General features: G+C 37.3%; 1 protein-coding gene and 1 pseudogene across 6 annotated transcripts in view; both read right to left on the reverse strand.

Moving 5' to 3' along the window:
* Kcnip4 (potassium voltage-gated channel interacting protein 4) overlaps positions 1 to 21,432 on the reverse strand; it is a 1,098,278-nt gene that overhangs the window by 174,663 nt on the left and 902,183 nt on the right. The gene's annotated exons all lie outside the window — the stretch shown is intronic.
* Positions 10,916 to 18,126, reverse strand: LOC110294083 (annotated as a pseudogene). The gene is made up of 2 exons (XR_002377915.1): positions 17,977 to 18,126; positions 10,916 to 11,857 (listed from the first exon to the last, which is right to left on the reverse strand). The product of XR_002377915.1 is annotated as a cell division cycle-associated protein 3 pseudogene (transcript).

Here is a 21,432-nt window from a genome sequence, read left to right on the forward strand (position 1 = left end):
TTCTCTTCTCTTCTCTTCTCTTCTCTTCTCTTCTCTTCTCTTCTCTTCTCTTCTCTTCTCTTCTCTTCTCTTCTCTTCTCTTCTCTTCTCTTCTTCTCTTCTCTTCTCATGTTCCCCATAGTCATTAGAGCCTAGGCCCAAGCAAGCCTATCTCCTTTTCTTTCAGGTGTCTGACATCCACACTTTCCCATTGGCAGTGACCTAGACCATCACTCATCTCCAGATTTTGGCAAATCCTTGTGAGGTTTTGCTGAATATGAGTAACCTCATGCTCACTACTATATATGCAGTCAATTGTCTAGATAAAATGGTTAGTGCTCATGATAAAAATAATTATAATAAACTACAATAAACAAGAAATTGAAAATTGTAAGATTCTGACTTTCTTATTTTACTCTCTGAGAAGTGGGGACAAGCATGCAAAAGCAATTCCAAGAAAGCACTGGCATTTGCAATGGTTAATATGTACAAAACCAGTAGTCTATGAAAATGAAATCATGCAATAAATAACCTATGTATCTTTTCCCCTGATCTCTCCATATGGTTCCCCTGCTGAGGCCTGAGGCCTGAAATCTCAGATCCAAGCTTGTCAGGATCGCTCATGAGTAGGACAATCCTCTGCAATTTGTACAATTTGGAGAAAAAGATTATAAACTCTTGAAAATTCAGGTTTTTCAGGCTGCTTTTAGTGTTCAATGAGGCAAGAGCCATGGAAAGACTTATTACAGAAGGTAAGGCATTCAAAAATGAAAATCTTCCATTTCGAAGCAAGTAAGCAAGCAAACAAAAACACTGCAACCCCAAAGGCAAGATACACTTAAATTTCCTGCTTTAAAATGGAACTGCATTTTAAATGGGGGCAAAAAGCAAACAAACAAAAAAACAAAACAAAACAAAACAACAACAACAAAAAACACATGCAAAACTGACACATTAAGAGTTAAATCTGAACCTAAGAAAATAGGCCAAAAGAAAGAAAGTCTGACTTATATTGGAAGGGTCTAAGGCCCAGAGAAGCAAAATCAATAGATATTGACCAATGCCTTTCATTTCCATTGGGATTTGATGATAAGTTTAATTTTTCAATTAATTAAGCCACTCTTTCGCTTTGATGCATAACAGACTAGACTTGGCAAGGTCAAGAGCTCAAGCGCTGCTTTCTGCTTTCCTGTCAGCTTTGAAGGGGTGTTTAATCTTGTGAGAGAAAGCAATCCTGTACACGGTCTGGCTACCTGGATTATTCACTTGGTAACCACTGCTGCATGGGGGCAATTGCCAACAAAGGGACACAGATTTGGGGTGACATGATCTCTTGTCCAATGTAATCTTGCTAAAGCCTGAGGTTTAGCATGCTTCTCTCTGAGAGAGAGAGGCTCAGGTGGCCAGGCAGAAGTGGACAAGGATTATTTAAAGGGCATCAGGAAAACACCTGTCTTCTCAGCGTTGCTAGTATTGAAAATGACTTTGTTTTCACCCAGGATTTTGTAAAGCAATGCTAACAGCAATGCTCTCTAGTACTACCACCTAGCAAGCACCAACCAACTGGCCTCCATTTATTAAAAAATAATAAGGAGGCTTTACATACTATATTCCAGAGAAGAAAAGGGAATAGAGAGATTGAAATCTGGGTCACCATGCGAAAAATCATTTCTCAGTGTTAGAACACAGACACAATGATTTCTGTATACATTTGAGAGCTTCAAATGGCAAGTGTTTGTATAGTACCGATTTCTCAAGCCACACCCAAATTCCTACAAATTGCTATGGCAGATTCAGACTCTTGGTGTCAGAGCTGACTCTGGGCTTGTTGCTTTAAACTCTGCTTAATTGGTTTACTAATTGGATAAAGCAAAGGTTTTATCCATCACTGAATGCTATGGTCTTTTACCTATAAAGGAAAGAAGGTAAAAGTCTTTTACACCTGTAACATATGGCCTTTAGCTGCCTGACTCACTATTATCCTAGCTCCTGAGTCTTTTTAGCTTATTCTTTTCCTTTTGACTATGAGTCATGATGGTAAGTAGAAGGTGAAAAATAAATGGCCCAGAGGTTCAGTTGATTTCTTTGCTGTGGACACATTTTCCATTCCAGTTTTTTTTTTTTAAGTCAAACAGAATGAATAAGCCTGAGTTCCTTTTAATCCCTGTTGCTTGTCTTCAATATTGGAAAACATCCACTCAGCCATTCTACAATCAAAGTTCCCAAGCTACCCAGGAATGATTTAACTAGATTTCTTGGAGGATATTTAACTCAATGTTGATGCAGTCAATACGCTGAACAGTCAAATGCAATGCCATTATAGGCTTTCAATGCTTTGTAGGTCCACAGTCTTAGCCTTTGTGGAGAGGCACGTGATGTGGAAACCAATGAGACTATAACTCAGGAATCAGATTCCACACTTATCAATGCAATCAACAGTGCTGTACTCCAGGAATCTTAATAAACCAACTTCCCCCAAACCAATCTGAAACTGAGTTTCTCAATAAAAGTAACATTGAATGTAGGCTACACAGCAAGTATTCTATGCATTCTCTCTGTTATTTTGATACTTTATTTTTGCTATTCTCATTTAAAAGTATATTTTGGATAGTTATAATTTGAAGTGATACAAATGTTTTTAATTCACTAAAATTTACACAGGGAAGCTCTTAAACCTACATTGGTTGTGTCTGAAGGTTGTCCATTTAAGAAAGTACTAAAGGGATGAGGAAATGGCTCAGTGGTTAAGAGCACTAGATGTTCTTCCAGAGGACCCTAGTTCGATTCCCAAAATCTACACGGCAGCTCGCAATTTTCTGTAACTCCTGTTCGAGGGGATCTTACACACTCACATAGACATACATGCAGCTGAAACATCAGTATAAAGGAATAATAAATAAATTATATTAAAAAAGAAAATACTAAAGATTAATTGAGGCTGGCCCAGGAGGGTTAATGTTCTCATGAGAGAACATACTAGAGTATTTAAGTCCCCCCCTTTTCCCTTCCATCTGCACAAAGGTGGGGCTGTGTGATGATACCCAGGGAAGGTGACTGTTCTGAAAGCCAAGAAGACATCCCTTTCAATAAACTGACCAAGATGACACCATGACCTCCAATTTCTAGCCTCTAGAGATGTGAGAAAATCAACTTGCTATCAAGACATGCTATTTGTGGCTTAGTATGCATCAATTTATAGCAGCCCTCATCTACTAACACATTTTGAACACTGAGAAATTATATATATTTCATATAATTTGGTAAAAGTGTTAGATATATTATTTCAAAATCCTGGGTGAAAAAATACTACAATTGCTAGAAGTTATTATTGTGTATAAAATAATATAACCTGGAATTTACTAGATTTATGCAGTCCTGGTCAGATAGCCTCCTTCATAATATAACAACAAACAAACAAAGCAAAACAAAAATCTTACTGCTGTTACCTTCCTCACATTGAAATCATTATTATGAAGTTGCTATAAATATTATACTGAACAGGCACTATATGTTTCATTTTAAAGAAGTATAATAGTACCATCTTTTTTATTTTTGAGATTATAATTACATCATTGGTCCCTTTCCTCTGTCTAAGCCCATTCATAAATATCTCTTTCTATCTTTCAAATTCATGGCCTCCTTTTTCATTAATTCAGTTAGCATGTGTATGTACATATATGTATATATATTTGTATGTACCTGCATATTTCCAAATATAATATTCTCAATTTGTATGGCTTCACTTCTATGTGTATTTTTAGGGCTGACCATTTGATATTGGACAGCCAATTGGTGTACTCTTTTTTTCTCCTTTCAGCATTCTCCAGCTGCTTGTCGTGTATGTGTGTAGGGTTGAGTCCTTGTGGTTTTCCACTGTCTACTTTAGCATGTCTAATTTTGTTGTTGTTCAGCTATCCTTGTTAGGCAGTCATATTGGGGAGACTTTATAGGCAGACCCTCTAACATTGCTCGGAGACACAGACTCACAGAAAACTTAAACGTATTGTTGTTTAACAGTGCTGAGACCAAGCTAGAATTTTATTTGAGTCATTTGAATATCACACTTGCATTGCACAGTTCCTGTGAGTTTGTGAAAATACTTTTTGTGGAGAACAGAATGATAGGAGGAAAATGAAATCTGGTTTCACTTACATAGTTGATGTCAATACAAAAGATCTTAAATTATGTTTGATTATTGGTTTATTCTGTAAGCAGTAGATTAGATTTGTAGAAGAACAAACTTGGCTCTTTTTTAGCATGACATAATCATATACTACGGCTACTCTTCTTTACACCCTGATTGTTTTATCATAGATAAACAACAAAATCAGACCTTATGCATTTCCTTTTGCTTACTAAAATGTGTTTGTAACACCTATATTTTCACTAACTCATAACTTTATCTCTCAGAAACCTTTTGTAAGTATACATCTCCCACTTATGATGTTAGGGACTCCCAGAGCCTTTAAAACGTTTTAGTGCTTCATGCTATCAACCAAGGGTTGATATTTAGATGGGGGAGAATTGATTGTTCAGACCATTGCTCTTTCCAAGGTTACAAGATTGACATTTGATGACACTAAAATCTGCATCTCTACATCCTACTCTTCTTTCTTCTAGTGATCTGTTCATTACACTTTCCTACCACTGTGCCATCTATTTTAAGCAAAACAGTGTCTCTTCTAAATGAAACCCAAGAGACTTGTTTACAGTTCATGGCCTGCAATTTCACCTGTCATCATCATCTGTTTGTTTGTTCCACATGATAACCAGAGCATCTTTAGAAGTGTGCTCTATATCAGAGATCCAGCAAACACCAGGTAAAGTGTGGAAATTTATTAAATGATTGAAGAGAGTTAATAAGACCCATTGTCTAACCTTACCCCCTTCTCATCATACTAATATTTCCCCAATCTCATTAATTAATGGGGCATTATCAGGCACCCCAAAACAATCAGGATAGATTACATTTCTAGAAATGAAAGTGGGTTTCATAGTAAGCAGAAAGAGTCATAGAAAATAGATAGGTAACTCTTCTCAAAAACAAAAAACAAAAAACAAAAACAAAAACATGAACATTGCCTTGTATAGCTTAAGGAAAATATTATGGACAAATCATAAGTCAACATTCTTATCTCAGAACCATAAAATATACCTATTTCATCATAAATATGTATAACGTTTAAAGTATCTCCAAACCTTCAATCTGGAGATAGAAATGACAGCAGGAAGGTATAAAATTGGATAGGTTTAAAAAAATAGATCATATCTATGTTCCATAACAGGTACACTAAGTTGGCAAAATAGAAAGATTATGTCCTTTGTATATGAAGGGATCGAAGAGATTCCCTATAAACTTGGGTCTCATTAATTCTGAGGGTATGACATAGGGGTTAGTTTGTCCAGAATGGACATAAAGTACACATTTGTTAATTAAATGGTCGGGATGTTAAAACCAAAGGCTAGAAACATACTAAACATACTTGGCTTGGTATAGAGATAATTGAAAATCTCATTTACAGTTTGCCATAGTCAAGAAAGAATAATCGCCATGAGAGCAGAGAAATTAATAAAGATATAACCAAAGAGCACTAACAACAATATGGATCTCACCACACTGAAATAATCAGTCAAGCAAACAGGTCAGATAGCCACTGCTTATGGGATAGAGGCATTAGTTGCTAGAAGCTAGTGTGCCTGTACTTCGGCAGACATCACTAATCAGTCACAGAGCTCTATCCTGCAGGGCCCAGGCACACCCTCTAATCTTTCTCAATTTTAGGTTCTTGACAACCAATTAGCTGCAGTTGGCTGGCAAGATGAAATCTATTTGTCATCCCTGACTTGGATTATTACTTGTATGATATGGCTTGTGTTCTCTAATCTTATTATCCACCATACTCTTAGATTTCTAGCAAATAGCCTGGATCGTCTCATCTATTTTAACCCCCTTCTCTCAAGAATCATCGTTTATAAAAGTGGGGACCTTAAATTCATGCAGATTTCCTTCTAGTCTTCTGGATTTCTTTTTCATTTGAATTTGGAATACAGGGCCAGGTAGAGAAACATCTTTCTCAATTTTATGTTTCTGTGTTCATCACTCCTGGAGAAATGATGTGCCTAACTTCATTTAAGAGATGACTCTCAATTTGACTAACTTCCTTCTTTTATATTCTCATTTTGTGAGAGAGCACAAGAGGTTATTATGGTTATTATAATTGAGATAATTATTACTTAAATAAAAGAGAAAAAGTGAGCTGTGTTTTATAATTTTGCTTTATGCAGTGTTCAGGGATTTTGTAAGTAGCCCTTGTGCCATGCTTTCTTATATACCCTTAACACTGGAGTTTCAATATTTCAAGTTTACATGTTATTTTTCTAAATTTAACTTTAATCCTGGTGGTAGGAATTTGCCTTATCATTTGGCGGAGTTATAGTAAGTGGACATTCAGTGTTTACTTACATTAAATTAAGTTGCAGTTAAAATAAAGGAGGGAGTCATATCCATAGAATCATTATTCTATTTTTATTTTAAAAATATAATCACTGTTATATAGTTATTATGTTTTGTCATGAACCATAGAATAATTGATAGCCACTATATTTAACCAGAGTAATTTCTAATTGCATCCTAAATACTTTTCTTTATAACCATAGATAAATGCAGCTATTATTCTTCATCAATGAAGCTTGTTTTCAACAGATGGGGGTTATAACACAAGTGTAGAAATGTTCAAAATGTAGAGAATAAGTGACTACTGATATCAGGGTTCCTAAATCGAAATAATAAATGTAAATCACAACCCCCATATCCAAAGCTCAAGAAATATCCTGAAAGAGCTGGAAGGAAGATTGTAAAATGTAGAGGACTAGGAAATCTATTGTGAGAGAGTGTCTTCTGTATAATTACAGAGAAGCTGCACTTAGAAAATATCAATAATATAATTACCCCAAGAAAGGACTACATAATACTAATACCAATTGTTATGTAGTTTTGGTTACTGTCTTATACCTATTCTAAGAGACCATGACCAAAGCAACTTATAGAACAAATAATTTATTGGGGGCTTACAATTTCACAGGATGAGCTCATGAACATTGTGGCAGGAAGCATCCTATCAAGCAGGCAGGCATGGCACTAGAGCTGTAGAGAAGAGTTTATATCATGAGACAATCTCAAGTAAGAGAAGGAGAGAGAGGGAGAGAGGGGGTTGATATGGAAACGGGAGGATTTTAGGAAAAGAAGGAAGGAGTGGCAATAATGTAAATATAAATATAGTACTCATGCATAAAGTTCTAAAAACGTAAAATTTAGATTTCAGAATTGAATAGACTGATGTTTTAAAAGCATGTTTGTGGTATAAGAATAATGCAGAGACTGAAGGAAAGGCCATCCAGAGACTTCCCCACCTGGGGATCCATCTGATATACAGACATCACACCCAGATGCTACTGTAGACGCCAAGAGGTGCTTGCTTGCTGACAGGAGCCTGATATAGCTGTCTCCTGAGAGGCTCTGCCAGAGCCTGACAAATACAGAGGTGGATGCTTGCAGTCAACCATTGGACCGAGCACAGGGTCCCCAATGGAGGAGTTAGAGAAAGGACTGAAGGAGCTGAAGAAGTTTGTAACCCCATAGGAAGACAACAATATCAACCACCAAGAACTGCCTTTCTCCCCACCCCCAGAGCTCCCAGGGACTAAACCACCAATCAAAGAGTACACATGGAGGGATCCATGGCTGCAGCTGCATATGTAGTAGAGGATGGCCTTATTGTACATCAGTAGGAGGAGAGGACCTTGGTTCTACAAATGCTTGATGACCCAGTGTAGGGTCATAGAAGCATAGAAATGGGAAATGGGATCAGGGGTTTCTGGAGGGGAACTGGGAAAGGGGATAACATTTGAAATGTAAATAAATAAACAGGAGACCTGTCCAAAAAAAAATAAAAATAAAAATAAAACAACAGATTGAAAATGAAAGGTGAACAACAGATAAAAACAAGTTAAGGAAATGTATTACTATTTTTGTAATTAGGAAATAAAAATTTAAACTTGAATTTGGTCATTCTAATGGTGAAAGCAATAAATAAAGAAGAATCTCTTAGTTCAGTACAAGAGATCCAGGAGTAAGAGACTCTAAGTACTCAATGGGGGTGACCTTAGCCAAAATGCCCAACACTGGGGAGAGGGAACTTGAAGAGTCAACCTCTAGTAGACAGACAGGGCCTCAAGCAGAGGGACAGAGTTACTAAGCCACAGTCAAAATTTCTGACCCAGAACTGTTCCTGTCTAAAGGAACTGCAGGGACAAAAATGGAGAAGAGACTGAAGGAAAGGCAGTCCAGTGACCAGCTTAACTTGGGATCCATCTCGTGGGAGGGCAACAAGGCCTGACACTATTACTAAACTATGATGTGCTTACAGATGGGAGTCGAGCATGGCTGTCCTCTGACTGAGGACATGGCCCTACCTGCAGCTGACTGAGACGGAATCAGACACTTGCACCCAACCATTGAACTACACTTCTGAACCCTAGGGTTGAATTAGGAGAAGGATTGAAGAAGCTGAAGGAGAGAGCGACCCCATAGGAAAACCAGCAGTCTCAACTTACCTATACCTCAGGGATCTTCCAGAGACTGACCCACCATCCAGAAGCATACATGGGCCAGTCCAAGGCCTCAGGCACAAATATAGCAGAGGTCTGCCTGCTCAGGTGATAGTGAGATAAGATGTGTTTAATCCTTGAGAAACTTGAGGCCACAGGGAAGCAGGGAGGGAAGGGGGGAGCGTCATCTAGAAATCAAAGGGGAAAGAGGAATAGGATAAGGAAGTATGTGGGGTGGGGACCAAGGGAGGGCTATGCCTGGAATGTAAATAAACAAAATAATAAAAATTGCAAACAAAAAAAGAGAAAGAAAAAGAAAAAAAGATTAATGGTCATTCCTGTAGCCAGACAGGACTCACAGTGAAGAGATAAGGACAGTAACCCATGCACAAAACTTTTGATCCAAAAATTGTCCTGCCTATGAGATGTGCAAGGACAAAGATATTGCAGAGATGGAAGGAATAGCCAACCAATGACTGGCTCAAATTGAGACCAATTCCATGGGCAAGAATGAATCCCTGACACTGTTGATACTTTGTTATGCTTGCAGAAAGGAGTCTAGCATAACTGTCCTCTGAGAGGCTCCACTGAGCACCTAATGGTAACTGAGCCACCTTGTCTGGCCTCAGTGAAAGAGGAGGTACTAAGTCCTGCAGTGACTTGATATGAAGAGGAATATACCCAGATGGGGGTTCTCTCTTCTCAGAGGAGAATTTGTGTTAAGGAGGTACTGGTAGGACTGGGCTGACATTGGGATGCAAAGTTAGTAAATAAATAAATTAATTAATAAAAAAAGAACACAAGGAAACATTAGTTTTGACTAGATGTAAATTTGAGACACTGTAGAAAAAAGCTTTTGATTGGACTCAGTAGACTGACACAGTGAAATTAGTACCTAACAGAAATGAGAAGAAAAATAAAGGCTAGCACAGCGTGTGCTTATACATCAGTAATATACAATTATATATTAGCACTCAGCTAAGCTTTGTGATAATTTTCATGTATGTTAATATATTTTTATTAACAGTGCTTTGATTTCTAAAAGAAGTGATGTTAACAGGAGATGTCAGGATTAAGAAAAGAATAAAGGAAGGGTGAAGGGGTGGGGGAAAGGAAAGCAAGGAGGAATGAAGACTTGGAGGCAGGAGAGAAGGGAAGGCGGAAGAGTTATGCAGGAAGGAAATATGAAAGAAAAGTAAGAAAAGAAGAAAGAAGAGAAAAATAAAGACATACTAAACTTCATTCAAAGTAATACAAGTAGGAAATAAAAGATCCAGGATGGACTTTACATTCTATTCTTCCAAATTCTATGTATTTCTCCTGCACCACAGTATCTTGAAAGTAGGTGTTCCGGCTCTTGTTTGCCAAGGACCTGCCTCAGCGTGGAAAGAGGGTCTTGAGGGAGAGGTATTTGGGAGCAGCAAAGGAAAAACTTGAAGTTAATCATGGGGTACAAGCTGACAGCTATGTGCTCTGCTGGAGAAAGTTCTCCAGAGATCTCCAGACAGGCCATCAAGATAGCTCAGCCCTCACAGACCAGGGCTACATATCAATTCAATTGTCTACCCCAGGTTCCCTTTTGATTTTCCCACAAATCAACATATTAAGACCTTAAAGCCTTGATTCTTAGAAAAAACCAAGCAAGTACATGTTTTTGTTTTTAAACATGTCAAATAAATTCAGAGATCTGCCTGCCTTTATAAGCACAGACAATAAGCTAGCTAGGTAGGACCCTGTCCTAAAATTACCATTTTACCATATCCATCATGCCTGGGCCTAAACTCTGTCCCAGGCTGATGCTGAACTCAGAAATCAGAAAATACCTTTGTATCTTTCTGACAAGCTGCCTTACTTCTATTAGGTCCATGAAGCCCCTCATATAACTCATATTACATCCATATATTTTGCATAGTTGAAAAATCCTGTTTATATACTTATGAACTTATGTTCTTTCCCACAGCATTAATGGCTGTCCTGAAGGTCACAGCATTTACCATTTGTTAAGGACCTTAGACACACCCTCACCCCCCATACTTGTGCTATCTCTGATTATCATGGAATCATTAATCTTGTTAGAGGAGACATTCACTGATAAACTTGGCAGACAGAATAGTTCCCGAAGTAGGAACCTAGAGAAAATTATGTACATTATATAAACAAGTCTCACACCTAGCAACTGTCAACACTTGTGGAGGCCCATGCCCCAGTGGCTTTGCTCCAGGGGCAGGAACTGTATCACGCCATCCCTTCTGCAGTGGCCATACAGAACTTGGCCTTTGTTACTGTTACTCTTACTTTGTTGTTTTTTGTTTGTTTGTTTTTTTAACTTCTTAAAGCATCATTTAAAATCATCTACTTTAATATACAGGAAACACATAAAACATTTTAAAAGAATGATGTCCAAGTACCAGAGTTGGTAGTCTGAGAGGAATCCGAGAACAGTGCTTTCTTTGGTGCCCTTGGGGATGACTCCAGCACAGACCTAGCTCTCCAACAAGGCAAAATGCTGATTTTCCTTGTCGTGGTCCTGGTTTGGTTCCCGTGCTCCTCCTCTAGCTTTGAGAAATCTTCCAGTTCCAAGAATGACTCCTTCCTTTAGGTCCTTAACGTTCTCACTGAGGGCAGAAGGCCGCTTACCCTGTCGTAGTGTCAAGGTCCCAGGGGAGTTGTCATCCTGCAGGATGATGAGAGGGGACCTCCCTAGAACCTTGCTGTTTGCTTTTTGTCTGCTGCGCTTAGAACCTGAGAACTGGGGAGTCTCTGGGTCTCTGGAGGGCTTTTCTGAGTTCTGGCTGGCAGCTATAGTTTCTGCGGATTGTTTTGCTTCCTCCTTGGTAAACACCTGTTTGGGATCGAGTTCAGCCTGGCTCAAAGGCAGTAACTGGTCCTCAGGGGATAACTGGGGATCTGAAGACAGTTCCAGGTCAGAAGATAAAGGCGTTTCCCGGGGCAGAGCAAGCTTTGGGGAGGAAATTGATTCCGATGCTTCCGTCTCAAAAACTTCGTTCAGCTATTTCACCAGTGAGAACTGAGGGTCTGGACCACTGATCTTCATGGGTGTCCGTGCAATGCCAAGAGTAGGAGAGCGGGGATCTGGGTCTTGTGCCTGTTTGAGACTGTTCAGCTGTTCTGCTGGTAGGCTTGGCTGTGGAGAGCTCTCCACATGAATAGGAGTGCACTGGATGCCAGCACTAGGTGAACGAGGGTCTGCTACTCGAGCCACTTGCTTGTTTCGTGGCAGTCTTACTTTGTAATTATGGGATAAGGCTGCCTAAATGGTTACTAGGATGACCCAGGTTTGTGTCAGGAACTCTACATCCATCTCTAGTGGTCATAATAATAAATCCATAATGTGATAAATCATTTCTCAGATGAAGAAACTGAAATTCATAAAGCTTAAGGAGAGGTTCCAAATCACAGCCTGTGAGTTTAAACTCAAGTTCTCATATTCAACATACAACAGATTTCTGCGCAGAGTGATTGGGTTTAGGTCTGCCAGAGGTTAAAGACTGTGTTCTGCTTGGTGTGAAGATACATAACAAAGCAACCATGTGGCCTAGAACCTCATTGTTCATATATTCACTTTAGAGTCTTTGACCTTCAGATATGTTTTTTTTTTTTTTTTTAAACTTGTAACACAGGGTTAGGAAGGCAATTAACTAAGCTGATGTATGTGCATGTCTTCTGGGCACTATTGTGACTATAAGTACAATAATTATGTACCACTTTAAGAGCATTAGTAATTATGATTTTATCCCGAGGCTGAGAAAATAGAGAATTACTTAAAAATAATGCTTGAATTTGCATATGACATAGGAGAAATTATTGACTCATTTCACTTCAGATCTCTGATTCCTTTACAGATGTAGACTGCAATGGGAACACTGATATGAGTCTGGTAAACTCTTTAAGGAAACATATGAAACTTGGGTTTCAATTCCCGCTTTTTGGACAATGATGAGTCAGGTGTTTGAGCCAGGTCAAGAGTCCATTTGCATGTTGCATTTTTTTTCACACAAATTGCTACTCTTGGGTCATAGTTTTGCCCAGTAAACTCCTCATTAAAGACTTACTAGACACTATCTTAAGAAAAGTGCAGCAGGGAAGACCTCCAAGAAAATTCACTGGACTGAGGAGCTTCTCTTTTATGACCCAGAGGATGTGGTAATCAGAATTTTTAGTGGCCATCAAAATTCCATCCTTGAGAAAGCAAATCCAGGGTAACTTCCACAGAAACTATTGCTATGTTTGGTTCTTTACTGGAGGGGAAGATAATTAATGTGGAGGTACATGTGGAAAAAGTGAAGTTAAAGGGAAATAGAAATTCTTAGTATACTGTCTTATGACTTTATGAATCTGAATAAGCCAGGAGAGTTAAAGATTCCCCTGGAGGATAGCTTAGTATGGACTTCTTGCCATTACTGGACAGTAAAAGCTGTTGAAGAGGAACACAGGATGTCTTATCCCTTTAAGCAGGATTCAGTAGATATACCCTATACATACATAGAATAATCCTCAACAAAATTGAGAATGAAATGAAGACTTAGTTTTATACAAATGCCTCTAATTCTTCAGAGATAAGCAAGAACGTCTTTTTGAAAAGTTTATTATGGAACTTTGTCAAGATGGCTGATATGTTTGGGAGATAAAGTCCATCCATAAAAAAAAAAAATCCAAGCTCAATTTTAAACTCTGTGTAATTGACAGAAAGAATCAAAATAGTCATCCCCATCTGGGGTCTTTGACATCCAGCAGACCCGGAAGAGGTATGCTGATTTTCACCAGCATGAAAAGCAGCAGTGGCTGAAATCCTACTGTCAGGGGAATGACTGAAGGGCATATACAGCTTATGGCAAAATTGACATGGCTGGCTACATCACTGGGGGATTAGTTCTTCACAGCTGTGGGATGTCAAGGGAAATTGAAATCTAACCATCATGGTATCTGTTAAAGCCTATAAGTGCATATAAATCTCCAATGAGTACCTGGACCAGTTGGAAAGGTCTTCATTAATGGCTGCTGTAGAGGGTTTAGTTGGAAATAGTGAGGGTTTGAAATAATTTTCATGTGAACTAAGTCCATTATACAAGAGTAGTTTGAAAGAAGACAGTCATAGTGCTAAGTAGATGATATAGTTCCCCTTTTGGCACACAGCCAGAAGTGGTCAGGATAAATGACTAGCCTTTGAATTTGACTTTAACAGCATGTCCTTGCTGTTCTGTGTTATTAGAGTGCCTAGCCTATAATAATATCTACTTAGACAACATTTACTTGTCATGGCTTCAGAGAGTGACCAGTATGGATGTTTATAAATTATTAGAAATTTGGTTCCAAAGTATGGAAATTGTATCCACAAGGAAAACATTGCTACAACTTAGTAAAAACTAGGAAGACTGGTTATACATTTTTCTCTATTTTTCTTGTCAAGTTTCTCTAATATAACAAATTAATATATTATGTTAATTTTATATTTTATATATGATATATTTATATGTTATATAAGTACATATATATTTTTTATTTTATTTATTTATTGTAAGCAGAACAAAGCTGCTAATCATTCCTAAAAACACTCTAGGTCTCTCTGAGACTTCCCCTAAATTCTATAAGTGGAGTCAGTTGTGCCCCTGGTCACCTCTACCACATTTTATGGCATTTCTATCTGGTCCCATCTTGAACCATATGTAGAGAAACAGAATCATTACTGCAGCTGATAATGGTTGACAAGGATGGGTTCTGCAAGAAGACTGGCTCTGTCTGTGCCTGCACTCTGGAGTTCCAGACTTGCGGTATCAGGAACAGAGCTTAATATCAGATAAGAAATGAACAAAACGGGATTATGCACTTCACTGAATCACAACAAGGATTAAATAAGATAATAAGGGCTTTGAAGACACCAGGCTCAGTGAAATGTTTGCCAGTGTTGTTTTTAATATCAAATTCATCTGGCTTTATGCCAAGCATAGATGAATAGAGTAGCATGGTGATTGACAATAAAAGATAAGTGCATCCGTGAGGAATGAGCTCTTCTAAAGTGCTTTTATTTATTTATTTATTTATCTATCTATCTATCTATTTATTTATTTATTTATTGCATGTCTCTTTGCTGTGCCTACACATAGTTAGGATGAAGTGAAGAAAATCATGAATGGAAGCGTGTATCTATCGACTGATTTTCCATGCCCTTCATCTCAAATTTAAGTATCTTGAATATCTCTTTACTTACATTCCTAAAGCATTTTATAGTCAAGTGTAATCATGGTAATGATCATACTTATGCCATATGGAGCATTAAACCAGTACCCGGAAAGTGGGCATAGTTGGCCTACTTAGTGTTAAATGACTTTTTCAGAAGCACTTTGACAGAATCAGGCACTGCCAGGAAAGCAATAGAGAATTTTCTCAGTCTATTTGTTATCTTGGGTCTGGATACATGGGTTTAGTTCCTATTCTGTCTCTTATGAGTGTTATGCGTAGAGCCAATGCCCCCAGAAAAGACTGCACCATAGCAGAGAATGGCTCCTCAGACATAAATCATTCTGAAAGATGGGTCTATAATCATTGATGCTTTGATTCAACGTGCCTAACAAATCAGCTGATACTGAGGACTGAATAAGTATGATATGCTAGAAATCCAGCCATGAGCTTTCCCAAAGCAAAACAAACAACAAAACCAAAAACCAAACCAAAACAACCCCCAAGATCTTGAATAAACTAAAATCTGTTTGAAAACAATGGTTTGTTAAGTCAAATGATAAAATATTAAGAAGCAGGAAGGTTCTGATAATAAGGAAGAGACATGTATTTTTATATAAGAGAATTAGTAAGTTTTTTTTCTGTGACTTTGAATACTTTTAATCTTGCATATGAATCCTATATTAAAGATTTTTATACTTTCTAAGTATATTTTGATATTTGAAGCAACTTATTTCATGGACCAGTGTTTTAAAATATATTTCCATATGTTCTGGTATTATGATATCTATCTTTTCTACCTGCAATATACAAACTCTTCACTTTAAAAATACAATATCAGGAAAAATATATAATACCAACTTGACAAGCAAGATGTGCATATTTATAGAATAGTTGCATAATTGTTATGGGAATAACCAATAGCTCTTTAATTTGAGGCCTGCTCCTTAAGTGGGAATCCATACCCAATGGGGTACATTCAGTCAATATCAGCCAATTACCCTTGGCTTAGGAAGTGATAAGCTCTAGAGGAGAATTCATTTGTGGTTGTTGGATGTGGTTTTTGTTTTGTTTTTGGATTTTGGTTTTTGTTCTTTGTTTATTGGCTCCCCTACCCCTTTGGAACTCAGTCTGTGTACCAGGCTGGGCTGGAACTTGGAGATCCACCTGTCTTTGCCTCCTGAGTGCTGGAATTAAAGGTGTGAACCAATTCTACACTTTTGCTTAGTTAAATTGACATAGTATCAAGCTAACTTCTAAATATTAATGTTTGTACTCATAGTTATATACTTATATACTTATATTGACTGAATGTATATTCCTTAGTTTTAATCATAGAAGCTACTTTTGTTATTGGAAAATAATGAATACAAAGACCTATAACTGCTCAAGGTACTCATGGGTGCTCAGTAAGACATTTATACCATCACTCTAAGGCTAGAGAAGCACAGTGTAAGAGGAGGCAGAAAGAATGTAAGAAATGGAGGATGGAGAGGAAGGCTCAGAAATGCTATCTTCTCTATGACACAGGAATTATGGTCACAAATTCACACCTGCTGTGGTTGCTTGTGCATGATCTACATGAGTACAGACTCATCAATAGTCCGGCATAGAGGAGAGAACTAAAGGTTCCATAGCACACTGGTGAGCAATTGGTAAACAAGGATCGTTCTGGGAGAAGGAGGGTCATTTCCTTTGACTGACTATTCTTCTATGAGCCCACCACACTGTAGTGAATAGCAGTACACAATCAACAACGGATGGTCCTGGTTAAACTTAGTTACAAAACAGAAACCACAACCACAGACAGAAAAATACATAAATCTAGGTAGGAAACGTGTAAGGAGGAACGAGAAGGCCAGGCATGGGAGAAAGGTAAGAGAAAGTTGGAAGGTTTATCACCATATATTACATATATGTATAAAATTATCAAAGAAACTATTTTAATGCAAATGATTCAACAATTCATATAGTTACTCAGATATAATTCTTATTAATAGCAATGATTCATATGCTGATTACAGCAAAAAAAAACTATTGCTCTGATTTTTTTTAAAAAAATGTACTCTAACTGAAGTTAAATACAATCAATCTCTTTGTTATAATTCACTGAATCCTCTGGTCTTCATCTTACTTCCTGTTGATTTTTCCAGAGTTATTCAATGTTTGGATGAAAGTTATGATGAACATTTGTTATGCGGGCTTGAGGCTCACAGTGTTTATTGTCTCTGGGCAACACAGTTCTGACTGTCCTTAAAGTGCTTACCATGAAAGTAAGTGCTTTTGATTACTTTGAAACATCAATTTTCTTGCCCTTTGAAAGATGGAGAGATCTATTGTGGAGTAGTCTGTGAGGACAGAGGACAGCAGCAAGTGCAGCTATAAGTTGATCTTATTATTATGTTAAAATAAAAAGGTTAGAAATCTCTCATTTGTTTACTTCAAGGTGATGATGGTGATGATGATGATGACAACGATGATGATGATGATCCTTTTTTTAAAAGACAGAGTATCTTTATATAGTCTTGTCTATCTTACAACTTGATTTGTAGACTATTGTAGTTTCAAATTCAGAGATCTGCCTGCCTCTGCCTTCTGAATGCTGGGACGAAAGGTCTGTGCCACCAGTGCCCAAATAACATTTGTTTGTAAGGAAGAGAAGTAGACAGAAGACATCAAGGCTGTGTGTTTAAATTTAACCCTCCTCATGAGACCTATCTTCATCCTTTATTACCATAGTTAATTATTCAAACAGACCTTACCTAAATTTAAATTTGGCAAGCTTAAGACATACAGGAAAGGAAGAATAGCCGGGGTTAGTCAGTCTCTTCCCTAAAGCCCATTTATTCCTGGGGATTTCTTCAGATCACTGTTGCTGTCTCAGAGTTCATACACTGTTGGACACTGTGTCAGTGTTTCTATGCAGCACATGGCATTTCAGAAGCCCTGCTATGCTGCCTTTACCAGCAGTCTTTCTGTGACTCACTCTTCTGCAATATAAAGTGTAAGTTTTCCAGGAAAGAATGTGGTGCCATAGGAAATGCCACCACTCATATCCTTTGAAAGTTTGTAAGTTCTCAGAGCAGAGAACTGATTACAGGGCTGCCATGGTTCAAGGTCTCTGACCATCCATACCCACTGGACACACACTGCTTTCCATTACTGAGCTTAAACATCTTTCAAGAGGGTACATACCTTCTGTAAAAACCTTATACCAGAGTTTAAACTTTTACCTACAGCTCTGGCATGCTCAAGCACCTCTGGGTACAGTAGGATAAGGACATCTATATCATGGAAATTTTTCTTGAACAGACTTAGAAAGCCATTGACAGGAACAGTCCCCATTACTGGCAAATTTGTGAATTTGAAATATATTAACTAGGCAAGTCTTTCCTGTGGCTTACAAAGATTTTTCAGCTTCTTTGCTGATTTTCCACTTTTTCTTGAGTAAATTCTATAAAATATTAAGCTGTGTATTAGTTTTATTGTTGACTCATCATAGCAGGGATGCACAACAACACTGAGGCTGGATTCTTATGTGCACATTAAACTTTTAGTCTGAGATCTTGCTCTTGCAATATTCTAATGAGGTACGTTTACAGAGAGTGCTCGCTCTGTAATTGCTGTCTGGGAGGCAATGATCTGACTGATTCCCTTTGGGTCTCTTTAAACCTTCACAGGAGTGGGAAGGAGTTAATCTTCTGTTTTCAGTCAAGTGATGTTTAGAAGCCTGTACTAATTTCGCCTTCAGTGAACCAGTGGTGTTCAAGATGCTGGAAACAGCAAGGACAGATGTATCATTTGCGTACTCAGTCAGGTGTGTCTGGCTTCTCATCGTTTTATCATTTTCCCTTGTAATTTGTTTAAATCCAGAATCCCATCATTAGCTTATATCACTGCTGCAAAATTGTTGACATTCTTTCATTTATTCATTAGAGACTTTCTGCGGACAGGTTATTCATAACTACAAATTGGCTGAACTATAAAGTCACATGTCTTTAATTGTGTACTATATGAAGTCAAGTCTGGAACTCAATTTGAAATGTACTATCCTCATTTTATGACACTAGGATACTTCAGTCCATACTTTCACTCATCACTGATTTAGAAGAAAGGTCTCTGCATTGTGTCAAATGTTAGAATAAGGCAGTAAGAAACACGGCAACTAAACATTTCAGCTTCTAATGACTGCACTTTGATACCAGTTCTGGGACTGAGCAGCATATCAACTAGACCACTTACTTGTATCTTTGATCAAATTGCATTGTGTATGATAATAAATAGACAAGATGGTTACTAACCTTTAAAATATAGCAGAACTGATTCTAAGATAAGTACAAACACACATCCACAAACTCAGCAAATTCACATTATGTTTTTTGGCAACTTTTTTTTGTGATGCTTAGTATTTTGCCAGCAATAACTGTGCAAAAGATGGGACACTTATGGGCTGGGTAGAAAATCTGAGCTATAACACTAAGCTTTAGTGTAGACTTGCTATATAACAAGTTGATGGTGTATCTTTCATTTCAAAATCATGGCCAGGGCTCAGAACTCTGTAAAAAAATGGTGTTATGATGATAACATGCTATGATGATACAGATAAGATCTGTATATGAATATGAACAAGGTTCAGAATGCTTTAATGATTTATTGTGGATCCATAGTAGGAATGCTAATGTTTTCTAAATTTAGTCTTGTCCTACCTTTATTCAAATACTTTCAAAGATTCACAGAGGACTCTGTATAAGTCATTTGTTTATCTGAACCTACAACATATGAGGATGGATGTGCTTTTGTACCTTCTTGCTCCAAATGCATATGATTCTGTGTCATTAATAAGATGCCCCATTGCCTTACTTGTGATGAGCCTGGGTATATGTATGTGGATTTCATCTTACTGGTATATTCCTAAGGAATTGACTTCAATGAGAAAATGTTTACTTTGGGTTCTGGATTAAGAGGTTTCAGTTAATTGTCTACTGGCTCTATTTTTAAGGGCCTATGGCAAAGTGTAGAAGCACGTGACAAAGGAAGATACTCCGAAGTCAAGGAGTAGGGATTTTGAGAAGAATGGGACCAGGAAAGGAGAAGCCTCCCATGGAGGGCATGCCTCTCATGTCCTCCTTCCTGAAGACAGTCACTATATCTCCATAACCTCCATAATGCCATCAAGTCATGAACTCACCAGATTACTAATCAGTGATTAGGTCACAATCCTCCTGAGACAAACCACCTCATAATGAGCAAATCCACCAGCTAGGGATGTAGCTGTTGATGCACAGCCTTCTTTGGGTGATACTTCATATCCAAACATATGTATATACTTAAAAAGTGTATAAACTTATATACTTAAAAAGGGTATAAACTTAAAAAGTGACATTGTCTCATCTCACATTTTGTTTTTGTTTTTGTTTTTCTCTGTTGTTGTTGTGATTTGTGTTTTGTTTTGTTTTGTTTTGATTGAGTTAGGGTTTCTATGTGTAGCCTTGGCTCTCCTAAAACTCGGGCTCGAACTCACAGATTTGCCTGCCTCTGTCTCCCAAGTGCTGGGATTCAAGGCATGCACCAACATGTCTGGCTTCATTCACATTCCTTAACATATAGAAAATATTTATGCAACTATGCAAAGCAATAATTTCATAATACTATTTTTTAGAGATGAACAAATTTATAAATTTATTTATAAAAAAATGTCTTTTAAAAAGCAAATAATCTAATTCTCTCTCATGGCCAGGATTGATGGCTTAGGTTTCATGTTTGAGAAAAAGCTGAGCCCTTTTCATAAAAGAAGCACATTCTAATTAAAAAGAAAGGAAAATGGTGGAGCATTTTCAAGCTACAATGGAGATGTTGCCTGCTCAGAGTTAAACCTCCAGATTATACTACTAAATGGCATTAATAGTGTAATTCTAAGACACAGTATATTGAAATCACCAGTTGCCAGTAGTTCTGAGCTTCTCAACACCATATTTAGTGATTGCCTTCAAAATATCCCCTAATCAACAGCACTGACAGTGTCCATCAGTGCTGTTGTGATAAAACAGTGAGTTCAAATAACTAAAAACTCCCCACATGCCAATGAAACAGGTGAATTTCTGCAATCTCTTCACAAAACAAACACAGCTTATATAAACATCAAGACAGTGAATTCAATATATATTGTCTCACCAAAAACTATTCTTGTAAGATTCTAACCTAAAAAGAGAATAGTATATATGAGCCCCATTGTATGTGAAGCTTTTATTACATAATTTTTCAAATACTGAAAAACACCATAAAGTTGAAGTATTATAAAATATAACATAGATATTAAATATTTACAAAGACTTTAAAATCTAATACAGAAATATTGATGTTCTAATATTGAATTTAAAGTTATACAAAAAGGTCTAAGAACTTCAGAATTATTAGGTTTACAGAATAAACAAAGGATATTCTTACTACGGTAAGCCAAATCTACCCTAGCTCTTATTTTTTTATACTGCATACCAGATAAGAATTGCTTTATATATAAGTAACTAAAAAACAACTTTAAAAAGTATTTCGTGGTATACAAGGATTTTGTGGAACTCTAATTTAAGCATTCATAAACTTTTTGTGTACTAGTTATTTGTTTATATATTGTGGTTAATCACTTTTGTCTTGAAA

This window comes from Mus caroli, chromosome 5, assembly GCF_900094665.2.
Source record: "Mus caroli chromosome 5, CAROLI_EIJ_v1.1, whole genome shotgun sequence".
Classification (NCBI taxonomy): Eukaryota; Metazoa; Chordata; class Mammalia; order Rodentia; family Muridae; genus Mus; species Mus caroli.